Below are 14,427 nucleotides of genomic sequence, written 5' to 3'. Positions count from 1 at the left end.
TGCCACATAGGCTGTTTTCTATCAGATAAGTTGTTTATTGCCTTGTCTGGAAAAGCCAGACATCGGAGAGGAAGCAAGCACACATCAGAAGTATGCAGTGTGTGTCAGCCAATCAGGAGCGCTCATCTTGTAAGGGCGCTAGCTAGCATCTCTCCTGACGAGCCATTAGGTATGTGACCCAAAATGGAGTCCCATTCCCAGTCCGAGGCCACCTGAGAGAAGAGAAGAATGTGACTGTGGGAATGAATGTGGACCAGGGAAAACCTGTTGCTCATAAAAATAATTAATCTCTCATTCTCGGGCCGTTGACAATCAGCTTCTTTTCACATTAATGACATGCGAGGCCCTATAGGGTCCTCCCTCTGAATGGATCCATCACCCTTTCCATGTTTGCCCCAGTCAGACACATGTGTGTTCCCCTGCAGGACACGTCCGTCTCTCTGCACCATCCATCACCCCAGACAGACGACCAGACACCGGGGCTCGCCCAACAGACCCCTGGTCTCCACGGTGACCCCTTCCGGAACACGCACGTATTCATTAGCATAATGATTTTGTCTAATCGTGCGGGGCCCCATGCAGCCACCATCAAAGCAGACATCTGAGAGGTAGAAAAACTCTGGGGAGGATGATGAGTGATGGAGTTTGTCTTTTCCATTACGCATTGTCCCATGCCGACCACAGTGTCTCGTACATGCACACACCACATGACACGCACTGACCCTTACACGGAAGCTCTGAGGTCTATGGGATCAATCAAGACTCTGTTCGCTCACCCCATCCACGCTGCTTCCCATCTTAAACTACCAGCATCCACACCACATCATGTGTCATACAAGAACCGAATTCAGACCAGAGCTCTTCAAGGAACCAGGCATTAAAATTAGGAGCATATCCCACTCATAGTGGGAACGCATTTCTATCACCAACCAACCCAGCATACTTCTCTCCCTCTCAGGGAGCCAGTGGGCACAGAGAGGGCATTTCATATGCTCTCTGTGATTCCTTTAATAAAGCTAATGTATCAGACTCTCAGGCTGGAGTGGACACGTACAGTAGCACTAATTCATGCTCTGTGCTTGTGTTTGCTCAGGATCTCAGTCAAAGTGAAGGGCATGGATGGGCTGCAGTGCGACTGGTCACTCCCCACTCCCCCCTGACTTAGTCTGATGTATTTGTCAGGCATGACCAATCATTTAATCATAACGAGAAGACAGGCATGGAATGTACAGATGGAATTATCACAAGTGTATCAGTCAGAAAAGACATCCACATTCAGTAGGTAACATCTCCAGCTGAAACTATTCCCCTTAAAGAAGCTGAAAGGTATTCTAAAGGGAGTATGAAGGAATGCCAAGTAGACAATCGGTAAGTGCTGTTTGCCTTGTATCCCTTTCAGATGATACAGGGAGCATTGGCAACTAGCCACGGTAAATTCACTCTGAATAGCCCCGAAGGGGGAGAATGGGGAAGGACGGGACAACAACAAAAATGTGTTTTGGAGCTGAGCTGGGTGAGTGGGCCGGGACGGTGCATTGATGTGGAGGCTATCTGGAGCTGCTGGGCGCTAGGCGAACCGCTGGCCACGTGCTTCTTGCTGAGGACGCCATGAATTATTACGTTTCATTCTATTATCATGGGCATGCTTCATTAGGCCCAGACAAACGGACCCACAGAGCCACTGTGCTCCAGGGGCCGCCTCTCCTCACACAGAGAGAGGAGAGAGAGAGGGACACCCGGCTCCCGCACTCTCCACTGAAAAGGAGGACGATGGACAAAAACGCATTGTGCGTGGATTTAAAAAGGAGCTTACGGCTGCCATGGAAGAAAAAAAACGTGCTTTTGGAGAAGAGAATAATGAATCCGCCTGCTGATACACCCTCAATGAGATGAAGAAGAGCACTGTACGCTGGCGAACCAATAGAAAGAGGAGGAAAAGAAAGGGATGAAATTGGAGGCAAATGACACTTGAATGTTTGAAATAACTGACAGCTGCACAATAGGACAGCAAGACAGACTGCAATCTGCACACGGACAGATGAATGGATAGAGGCTTGAAAAGGACAGACTAAATACATACACACAGATAGTCAGTTCAAAAGGAGAAACGGATAAATAGACAGCCATGAAAATGGACATGAAAGGTAAAGCTGTGCACAGATAAACACCTAAACAAAGAGAGTGATAAGAAGAACGAATCACGGAAGCCATGTACAATATTTGCCTATAAGTACCATGACTGAAAAGAAACATAACTTGACAACTTGTTGACAACTGTCAACAAAGCCCTCCAAAAAATTCCAAACTTGAGGCATTCTTTGAAACTTCCCCATCATTTAAAGTGAAGCTGTTCAGTTATATTCTTCAGTGTTCAGGTTGTGGGCCCAGGTTTGGAGCGTGATGCTTCAGCAGCTGCAGAGCCAATCTTCAGCTCTGATGGAGGGCTTACTGTGCCAGTCACTGTGTCCCAGAGAGCATTCCACAGTACAGTACGGGATAACCACCTAGCCTCAGGTCTATGTGTGTGTGTGTGTGTGTGTGTGTGTACACGCCTACATGTGTGCGCGAGTGTGCCTGTGCATATCGCTGCAGCTCCATCCAGTACAGGCCGTGTGCTGTAGGTGGCTGGGGAGCAGAGGCTCTTTGGGATGAATGTGTTTCTTGTGCTCGGCAGTGTGGAGGTGACTGGGTATCAGGTCACACTCCTCCTGCTTCTTACTGCATAGCACAGACATTTTCCATTCTGTCAGCGCGAGCACACTGGCTCCTTCCAAACTCAGCGCCACTTCATTAAATGACTTTAGACTCTTGGCAGAGGCAGTGGGAAAAGTCTATATTAACTGTGTGTGAGATGCACTGGGCGGCCAACAAAGGCCATAGTTGTTCGTCTGCAGTGGGTGCTGCTGAGGGGGATTTCTAGGACTAGAGGGGTACCCATGGCCCTTACGCCACGGATGACTCTGCATCCCCACACCCCCCTCAGGGGGTCTGACCCCTATCCTACCTCAGCGGAAGTGTGGTCAGAGAAGTGACTGAAACACCTGGCCCAGCTACGTATTGGGGGAGGGGAGGGGGAGCTGACGTCACCCTGTAGGGTCCAGCAGGTTTCCTCCTGTGTTTACAGGAGGTTGGTATGTTGTGCAGTAGGCAATGGCCATGTGGGGAACCTGGCAGATAAATTGGACCATTTACTCAGCTCATTTGGAGGATTAGGTCATTTAAGAGTACAGCTCTGCAGAAAACATGCTGTAGTTACAGAATGGGCCGCACCGGAAAGTCAGCATCATCTGTTCTAGTGTTCTTTCTATGTCCTTTCTATGTCCAGTTAACATACATCTGATTAAAAAGCTATGTGAACATATTAGTGCATAAGCCAGATGATCGTAAACACACACTTCCAGCTCAGTGTATTACCATGCGGATGTACTGTAAGTAAGCATTTCACGGTAAGGTCTACACTTGTTGTATTCGGCGCATGTGACAAATAAAGTTGGATTTGATGTAAGCAGTGTACCCTTGGTGGTGATAGATCTATGAGCCTTACTGACCTAAAACGAAATCCCACTGCAACATTCAAAGTTAGTATTAGAATTATTATTCTTTGAATAAGCTTTGCTGTTAAATGTCAATACATTGCATGTCAAACAGTCAGGCAATAATCTAATGAATTCAGGGCTTGTAAAATTATACCTAGGCTAAATATAAGCCTTCCACAACCATAAGACCCACTAATAATGTAAGTATTTTGTTCTCTCTGCTACCGCATGGCAAGCGGTACCAGTCCGCCAAGTCTGGGACCAAAAGGCTCCTGAACAGCTTCTACCTCCAAGCCATAAGACTGCTGAACACTTAATCAAATGGCTACCCAGACTATTTGCATTGACCTCGTTTATTTATCATTTCTTTGCACTGACATCCTTACGTTGGATCTATTCTCACTCACTGGACTCTATCCACACACTAATCACACTAACACATACGCACGCATATTGACACCACACACATACTTTCACACTCTTCACATACGCTGCTGCTACTCTGTTTATTATCTATCCTGATTGCCTAGTCACTGTTACCCCTACCTACATGTACATACTGTATTACCTTGTACCCCTGCACATTGACTCGGCACTGGTAGTCCTTGCATAAAGCCTCGTTATTGTTACATTATTATGTTACCATTTCCTTTTTTTTGCAAATCTTTTCTTACTTTTTAACTCTGCATTGTCGGGAGAGGGCTCGTAAAGAAGGATTTCACAGTAAAGTCTACACCTGTAATAATATTTGATTTGATTCATCATTTGCTCCACAGCCAGAGATCGAGAAGACAGGGAAGAAACCACAATTTAGCTACCTATAGGTCGCTATAGCCTTCATATTTATTTTGTCATTATATTGTTTTCATAGAATTTTAGCAATTAAATAATTAATTTTGAAATTATTTGAATAAATGTTCCATAAATATTTTTACCAAATAGTGCTATCTTCTGTATACCACCCCTACCTTGTCACAACACAACTGATTGGCTCAAACGCATTAAGAAGGAAAGAAATTCCACAAAATAACCTTTAACAAGGCACACCAGTTAATTGAAATGCATTCCAGGTGACTACCTCATGAAGCAGGTTGAGAGAATGCCAAGAGTGTGCAAAGCTGTCATCAAGGCAAAGGGTGGCTAATTTGAAGAATCTCAAATATACAACACCTTTTTGGTTACTACATGATTTCATATGTGTTATTTCATAGTTTTGATGTCTTCCCTATTATTCTACAATGTAGAAAATAGTAAAAAATAAAGAAAAACCCTTAAATAAGTTGGTGTATCAGCACTTTTGACTGGCACTGTATTTTTATATAAGATCATATTTGAGAACTAACCATCACCAAAATAAAAACTAGACACTCAGGGAGAATCTACTATTTAAAAAAATGTCATGGCATGGGGCCCCCATTGATTTAGTTATAATGTTTGTGTTTCTCAGATGGCATAATAACAAGGCATAAGCTATGGCCAAATGTGTAGAATTGCAGGAAACTAGCTTTAAAACTGTAAAATTCTTTGATTGGTTACGGTTTGGTCCGGTCATGGCGTAACGACCAAATTTCTACGTCCATGGACGTCTGGTGTCGGTCGGTGCTCAGTGGGTGAGGATGCTGGTTACAGTAAACGTAAAGAGGGTAGGTGTCACGGTAGGTGTCAGTCAGAGCTGGGAGCGCTGACATTAACTAGAGAGAGAGAGAAGAGAGAGCAGCAGAGAAAGAGAGAGAGGGGGAGTGAGAGTGATGGGTTGTCCAGACTGTTTTCAGTCTTGCTTTGACCACCAGACGACAGAAAGAGAAAAAACAGTTAAGAGCTGAACATAACAGTAAGGGTGGACTGTGGTCAAACTGTGGTTTGTAACTACTATGATTTCTCATTGTAGCCAATTCAATTGCAGTAATTCCGTTACTGATTATTCAGCAATATCGTTACCGATTTGGTAACAGATTTACAAGTTTTAATCACTTAATAATTTATTTAAAAAACTTTATACCAGTAAAAACACTATAACTAAATTGGTAGGTCTCCCTTACCTTGTTACTTCTGTGAACTTTCATTATCCTCCCTCATAAGGGAGAGAAATTAGAAAATATATTAAAGATATGTGGGGTTTGGATAACGGAATTACAAGGCAATGTTTCTTAAACTTACAGAAGGCAAATCATTTCTCCAAAACTAAATATAAAAGTGTCGATATTAGCTGGCAGGGGTATTTATTTCAACGTTGTGTTTTCATGTTTTAAGACTGTTTCTGGAAGACTTTTAAGACCTCTTTACATCTTCTTGGCTGGAAATCAAAGCCTTTGCCTTTTCCTATTTTTTGGAATGGAAAATGGTTGAAAAATGTATATTTGTGCCTTCCTTTCCCAAAAATATAGACTTTTAGCTTTAATTTGACACCCAATTTGACATGCCCCTATGAGCTTCACATGTTGGTGGTCATTGGTCCTTTTAGATGAACTAGCCCAAGCTAGACTAAGCTACCTCACCAAACCCCAGCTACTCAATGGTCACCTTTTATTGCAAACTCAACATCAAGGGCATTTAATATTCTTTTTCACCGCAGAAAAGCAGAGGTGATGTCAAGATTTACTGCTTGTTCAAGAGAGGTACAGTAAAATTGAAGTGTTGCCTGTGTCCGAGCACAGTGCAAGGCTGCCACGGAGCAGACAGGCCGGGGGCAGCAGGGAGAGGGCGAGAGAGTTCTCCTGGGTCAGGAATCCATCACTGTCCACAGGTTCCCAGTCTGCCCAAATGCCTTCCCTAATTAAGATTTTAATCTTGCCGTGTCAAGACAAAAAGGAAAGGCCAATTACCCACAGGAAGGTTACTGATCCCCTCAATGCAGGAAGATGATTGGTCTGTCAGAGAGGGTTAACACAGAGGCACGCATGCACACACATACATACACACTCACAGAGGGCCAGTGTGTGGGATTATGGGGGAGAAACAATCAGAGTTCTCTGCTCTGTTTATCCAGACTGGCGGAGGAGCCCTGTCAATGAGCTGGTTCAGCTCAGACGAGCTCCCGCCGGCTCCAGCGCCTGTTTATGTAGACATTGTGGACTAATTTCAAGCCTTGAGCAGTATTTTGTTGGGCCTTTTTTTACCGGGAATGTGTACATTGTCGTGCTGCAGACCTGAGTTCCACACTATAGGGTTGTTTCAGCCAGGAAGCAAAGCGGGCCAGCGAGTTGCACAGGGGGATTAGGAGCAAATAATGAAGAATAACAACACAACAATATAGCACAGTTCTTCTCACAGTATGGTTTTTCGCACTGAAAGTCAAAAGCAGTAGCCTACTGTATGTATATCCTATCCTTCGCATGAAATGTCAAGATGTGAATGGAGCTCTGTGCTGAGTGCTGACCATCTCTCTCCTTTATCAGCACTACCCACACAACCACCTACAGGATCAGTCCTCCCACATTCCCAGGTAATCCACAGGCACACTATATTGGTTTTCCTTCCAGTGTAAGCTTCCAGACGGGGGTCAGCTGGCAGGTCAAGGAGACTTTAGTAGGCCACGTAGGTTCAACTTCAAAAGGAGGTCAACAGGCCTGGAACAACTGAGCCCTCAATTGTGGCTTATTTCCTTCTCGCTCGTCGACTACACAGACACATCCCAACACAACACACGCCACATGTTCCTGGAAGCACATTGTCAATAGACTTCAACATGTCGCATGGTTGAAAGTAGTAAAGAGGCGACAAACGACTGACCGGCAATTATAACTTATTATGGGTAAAAATGGCACTCAAATGGTCCTCGCAACACTTCTTCGCAATTTGAAAACAATGTAGAAAGAGGGTAGCATTGACATTGAAGTCACATAACTTTTGCTGTATCAGCTCCGATCAAACTGCCCAATAATATACGTTTATAAAGTTGCAAAGGTGTCAAACATGCTTGATGTTGTTTATATGTTCACAGCCAGCAACTTACTTAGACTGCATTATGTTCGGTAATGGTAGAACTTCACTGCCCCCCAGTGGTTATGAGTAGGCCAATGCATGGCTGAAAGAAAAAGGGCCTTAACTGAATACAGTTGATTTAATGTCCTTTAAAGAAGGCCCCCCAAAAAAGCTGAGGCAAGATAAGTGAAACATCCCATTGATACTGTCCGCTGTGTCACCTGCATTACCAATAAAATAAAATAAATCCCCTACCCTCCAATTTTCCATGGACATTAAACATCATTAAAGCATTTCTGTACGAATTACCTTACAGAAAGATATTTATTGAATGCTTTTTTCTTCAATCATAAATCATAATTGAGTTATGTCAAGATATAGAACATGTCCCAAAAGCATCGTAGCACTAAAATAATATTTCATCCATTTAGTTTCAATAGAATTAAGAAGATCCTAGTGCTACGATGCTTTTGGGAACCCAGCCCAGGTAATCTAAATTGTTTGACCTTTTTACAGTTGTTTTGAGAGTTCAGCGCCCTCTAGATGTCAGTGTTTCCTTTTCTATGAAATGACATATAATCACTCATCATATGGGCATTTTTATGTAAAAGAACCTATGAGAGACAACGTGAAGTTTATAGGAGCAGCGTTTTCCTTTAGCAGCGGTTGTCGACTAAATAGCTGAGAACAGACTCGTTGTAAGCTGGCTACTTTTCCACGTCAGAAAATACCTAGGCTTCTTTTCATTTAAAAGTTTCAATGCGATGGTCAGAAAAGTATGTATAGCTTTCTCCCGTTAGAATGAGCATAGGCATCTTCTAGTAATCTATTGATAGGACAGAGGCCTGTCAGTCACAAAGTGAGCGATGACAGGGAAACTGCTGGTCTGTCCCGCCTCTCTGTACCGGTGTTATTTTTGTACCCTCTGGTGAGCTGTAGTCTAATTTCTTTTCACGGAGGAGGGAGAGTATGATGCATCTTCGTCGTCTCCTGGTTGGGATTTACACATCCCATGTAATGTAAGTGGTAACGATGAGTTGAAAACCACTTAAGTGTCGTTTTGTAGCACATTCATTTATTTTATTTCGCGTGTTTCATGGGCCTATACAGCCACAGTCGGGCGCATAGGCTATTTACTGTGCTTTGACTGAAGACAGAACAGCAAGTGTTGACTACTTTATAAAAGGTGTCGAACTGACTGAATAAAGTCAATCTCTCTTTGACATTCATAATTCATGCAGCGTATTTTATATGTCCATGGTATCGCATTGCGACAAGTAAACCAAAATCTTGTTTGTATTTTCCTGGCCAGGGAAATAAATTGCAATGTCTGTACTGTGAGACGCCTAAGACAGCGCTACAGAGAGACAGGACGGACAGCTGATCGTCCTCACAGTGGCAGACCACGTGTAGCAACACCTGTACAGGGTCGGTACATCCGAACATCACACCTGCAGAACAGGTACAGGATGGCAACAACAACTGCCCGAGTTACACCAGGAACGCACAATCCCTCCATCAGTGCTCAGGCTGTCTGCAACAGGCTGAGAGAGGCTGGACTGAGGGCTTGTAGGCCTGTTGTAAGGCAGGTCCTCACCAGACATCGTCGGCAACAACGCCGCCTATGGGCACAAACCCACCATCAATGGACCAGACAGGACTGGCAAAAAGTGCTCTTCACTGACGAGTTGTGGTTTTGTCTCACCAGCAGAGGACAGAGGATGTCTATGAGTTTTACAGAATCATCAACGACTATCTCTAGAGAATGTTAGGGGAATTGGTTGGGCTTACACCACAGATATACAGTGGCTTTTGAAAGTATTCACACCCCTTGACTTTTTCCACATTTTGTTGTGTTACAAGGTAGGATTAAAAATGGATTTAATTGTCATTTGATTGTCAATGATTTACACAATATGCTCTAATGTCAAAGTGGAAGAAGAATTGTATCATTTGTAGAAGATTCATAAAAACTAGAATACTAATATATACTCGATGCAAAAGTATGTGGACACCCCTTCAAATTAGGGGATTCATCTATTTCAGCCACACCCGTGGCTGACAAGTGTATATAATCGAGCACACAGCCATGCGATCTCCATAGACAAACACTGACAGTAGAATGGCCTTACTGAAGAGCTCAGTGACTTTCAACGTGGCACCGTCATAGGATGCCACCTTTCCAACAAGTCAGTTAGTCAAATTTCTGCCCTGTTAGAGCTGCCCCAGTCAACTTTAAGTGTTGTAATTGTGAAGGAGCAACAACGGCTCAGCCGCGAAGTGGTAGGCCACACAAACTCACAGAACGAGACCACCAAGTGCTGAAGCGCGTACAAATAGTCTGTCCTTGGTTGCAACACTCACTACACTCACTACAGAGTTCCAAACTGCCTCTGGAAGCAACGCCAGCACAATAACTGTTCGTCGGGAGCTTCGTGAAATGGGTTTTCATGGCCGAGCCGTCGCACACAAGCCTAATATCACCATGCGCATTGCCAAGCGTCGGCTGGAGTGGTATAAAGTTCGCCGCAATTGGACTGGAACAGTGGAAACACGTTCTCTGCAGTGATGAATCACACTTCACCATCTGGCAGTCCGACGGATGAATCTGGGTTTGGCAGATGCCAGGAGAACGCTACCTGCCCCAATACATAGTGCCAACTGTAAAGTTTTGTGAAGGAGGGATAATGGTCTGGAGCTGTTTTTCTTGGTTCGGGCTAGGCCCCTTAATTCTAGTGAAGGGAAATTGTACCTCTACAGCATACAATGACATTCTAAACAATTCTGTGCTTCCAACTTTGTGGCAACAGTTTGGGGAAGGCCCTTTCCTGTCTCAGCATGACAATGCCCCCATGCACAAAGCGAGGTCCCATACAGAAATGGTTTGTCGAGATCGGTGTGGAAGAACTTGACTGGCCTGCATAGAGCCCTGACCTCCACCCCATCGAACACCTTTGGGATGAATTGGAATGCCGACTGCGAGCCAGGCCTAATCGCCCAGCATCAGTGCCCGACCTCACTAATGCTCTTGTGGCTGAATGGAAGCAAGCCCCCACAGCAATGTTTCAACTTCTAGTGGAAAGCCTTCCCAGAAGAGTTAAGGCTGTTGTAGCAGCAAAGGGGGGACCAACTCCGAATGAATCCCCATGATTTTGGAAATAGATGTTCGACGAGCAGGTGTCCACATACACTACATGACCAAAAGTATCTTGATTACATAAGTATTTTACCCCATGAGTCAATACATGTTAAAATCACCTTTGGTAGTGATTACAGCTGTGAGTCTATAGGTAAGTCTCTAAGAGCTTTGCACACCTGAATTGTACAATATTTGCACATTATTCTTTTAAAAAATTATCCAAGCTCTGCCAAGTTGGTTGTTGATCTTTGCTAGACAGCCATTTACAAGTCTTGCCATAGATTTTCAAGCCAATTTAAGTCAAAACTGTAACTAGGCCACTTGGTAAGCAACTCCAGTGTATATTTGGCCTTGTGTTTTAGGTTATTGTCCTGCTGAAAGGTGAATTTGACTCCCAGTGTCTTTTTTTACTCCATAGTCATTGCTGATGACAAGCATATGTACCCATAACATGATGCAGCCACCACCATTCTTGGAAATATGAAGAGTGGTACTCTTCATATTTGATGTGTTGTGTTGGATTGCCCCAAAGATAACGTATTCAGGACATAAGGTTAATTTCCTTGCCACTTTTTTTGCAGCTTTACTTTAGTGCCTTGTTGCAAACAGGATGCATGTTTTGGAATATTTTTTTATCATGTGCAGGCTTCCTTCTTTTCACTCTGTCATTTAGGTTAGTATTATTACAATGTTGTTGATCCATCCTCAGTTTTCTCCTATCACAGCCACTAAACTCTAAATCAAGGTTCTCCAACAGGTTGAAAGTGCATGCAATTTTCACGTGTTCCACCGCAATCAAATCACACAAGTATGACATTGCAAGCTCCCAGCTACTATCTCATCAACGCAACATTATCCCCCCCCCCCCCCCCCCCGGTTAGCCACTATTGGGTTAAAAAGCCAAACCTAACACAATATCTGTCAATTAATTTCCAGTAATATTGCCCCTGTCAGTCTGTGTTAGTAGCTTGCTACATGTTTATTTTATTTTTTTAAGTAGCTCTCATGCTAGAGAAGGTTGGAGACCCCTGCTCTAAATGTTTTAAAGTCACAATTAGCCTCATGGTGAAATCCCTGGGCGGTTTCCTTGCTCTCCAGCAACTGAGTTTGGAAGGATGCCTGTATCTTTCTAGTGACTGGGTGTATTGATACACCATCCAAAGTGTAATTCATAACTTCCCCATGCTCAAAGGGATGTTCAATGTCTGCTTTTTTTTACCCATCTACCAATAGGTGCCCTTTTGCGAGGCATTGGAAAACCTCCCTGGTCTTTGTGGTTGAATATGTGTTTGAAATGCACTGCTCGAATGAGGAACCTTAAAATTATTTGTATGTGTGGGGTACAGAGATGAGGTAGTCATTCAAAAATCATGTTAAACACTACTATTGCACACAGAGTGAGTCCATTCAATTTATTATGAGACTTGATTTACTCCTGAATTTATTTAGGCTTGCCATAACAAAGGGGTTGAATACTTATTGACTCAAGACATTACAGCTTTTAATTTTTTATTAATTTGTAAATATTTCTTAAAACATTATTCCACCTTGACATTATGGGGTAATGTGTGTTGGCCAGTGACACAAAATCTCAATTTAATCCGTTTTAAATTCAGGCTGTAACACAAAATGTTGAAAAAGTCAAGGGATGTGATTACTTTCTGAAGGTACTGTATAGGGGAATTCTCAACACGACCATATACGCATCAATAGCATTTACCAGAAGACAGAGAAAAAACATGAGCCACTCCTTAGAACAGCTGTGATGACTGCCACACAAACAAAAACATTTTCACTTCACAATCTACTCTGTCAATAAGCTGTCTGTCTTATTGCTGTCAATAAATGAAACAATTTGTATTTTACCATAGGCTTTAGACTATAATGTATCATTTCAAGTTGTCACAAGTTCAACATGTACAAAACAAGACCATGTAATGTTTGTTTACTTATTTCTGTGTCACTACGATGATATCTCTTTGTATTGGAGATACGACAGGAAATGGTGACGTCAATCTGTTTCTACTAAAGCTGTTTGATATCTGAAGGACAGTGACTTATGAAAGCGAGAAAATGTGTCATTTCCTTCTTGAAACGTCACAAAATATTCCAGGTAATACCTTTTCTGTTTTCAAGTCACTGCATCATACTGCAAAGTGTGATTTATTCAAAAACAAATAAAAACTATTATTGTCAATAAGACCATTTGCACCTTGAGGTGTGTAAACGAGAAAATGCATAGGGGAATAAAGGGAATTCGTTAGTGTGTGCTCTTGAACAAATACTACCAATGCAATCTAATGTGAATTATTTTGGTGATTGATTGTGATATAGAAACATGTATTCTCCATGACACCATCTATATACCCAACCTCCATTTGGCATTTCCTGGGCGAAACGATGGGTTCTGAAAAGGACAGTCGTTCTTGCAAGCTCAGGGTCAACCATAAATCAATATCTAGAATCACAGACACGCCTCACTGTATTCTGACTCTAATATGATGTGGGTACACAGATGTGAACAACTGACGCCCTTCATGATGATTTCATATTTTTTGTGTCCCCCAACCCCATCAAAGTTTACAATCCCTGATCTAGAGGGAGTAGTTTATGGTAGGGGTTGACCCCCAGCCGTTCCATGTATTTTAATTATTCCACAGCTAGCACAGAGGGTTGTAAAATGTTCACCTAATCATCAAGCCCTTGAATAGGTGAACCAGGTGAGCTCAGGGCTACAGCGAAATTGTGAATCGTTTTTGGTCCTAGAGGTTTGAAAACCACTGGCCTATGTAATAGCCTATAGGTCCCAATTGTTCATTATTTTATCATGTGTTAACTATTCCAGACAGTTGGTATCCACTCATCATTTAGCAGGCTCGTTCATACAATCCGAACACATCATAAGCAAACCCCCGATCTCTCAATTTCGAAAAGCATTTCAAACTGAACTGAGCAGGATTAATGGTTAGTTTACTTTTCTATTGTTACAAAAGGAAGACTATTGGACCGTGACTGAGGTGCTTCAATGAATGTGTGTGCCAGAGCTGTAGCCGACAGCTACAGGCTACAACCACTGTCATTTAACAGCCGTTACGTTACATAGTAGCGAGAAGCAGACAATTGCGCAATAGTGGGCTGGCGACTATCACGACAGTTAAGTTGGTTATTATTGAAAAATAACAATTGCCAATCAAAACTCAAGTTTGTTTTGCAACAGTTGAAAATTAGGGAAATTATTTGTGTAGGCTGTTAACTGAGATGTGTTTAACTATTAAGGTAGCTATGCTATCTCACCGGATGTCTGCCAACGTTTCACTTGCGCTCGAGCTCAATGCAACAGCATAAAAGATGAGCAGCAAAATATTTTGTTACAAAATATAACCACATTTTCCATTACCTTAGTGAAGTCTTCCAGTCCTGCGGGTTTCCCAACGATACAGCTCACTGAAACGATCAAATAAAATATATTTCACACAACGTGTAAGACTTGTTTACAAAGTTTCTGCCAGATATCTGATTGGTCCCAGTAACATAAAGGCGACGCCCCAAACTCCAGTATGTCGGAGAATTACTATAAACTGTTTTATCAAAATTCCACAGGGTGGTGGTCGTTATCCACGATTGAAGGAAGAGTTGGCTACAGTCTTGAAGTTAATGCACTTACAAATACTTGTGAATCCCAATATTGCATCATAAAAGGATAGCGGTCTATATATATGTGTGTGTACAAAAAGCTCAATATTTGTATAATTTATTCGTTGTATTTTTTGTTTGCTCATTTTTATCAAGGGTGCCAATAATTATGGGCCTGACAGACCATGATGGTGCCAG

General features: G+C 42.7%; 1 protein-coding gene across 1 annotated transcript in view; it reads right to left on the bottom strand.

The window, feature by feature from the left end:
• ccnd2a (cyclin D2, a) overlaps positions 1-14,093 on the bottom strand; it is a 199,298-nt gene extending 185,205 nt beyond the window's left edge. The window contains exon 1 of the mRNA XM_055939708.1: positions 13,994-14,093. The gene's annotated coding sequence lies outside the window, so the exon portion shown is untranslated. The remainder of the gene's footprint in view (positions 1-13,993) is intronic.
• Positions 14,094-14,427: the final 334 nt, after the last annotated feature.

This window comes from Salvelinus fontinalis, chromosome 12 (assembly GCF_029448725.1).
Source record: "Salvelinus fontinalis isolate EN_2023a chromosome 12, ASM2944872v1, whole genome shotgun sequence".
Taxonomy (NCBI): domain Eukaryota; kingdom Metazoa; phylum Chordata; class Actinopteri; order Salmoniformes; family Salmonidae; genus Salvelinus; species Salvelinus fontinalis.
Note: the sequence above shows the minus strand (reverse complement) of the source record. Positions and strands in the feature narration are given on the sequence as shown.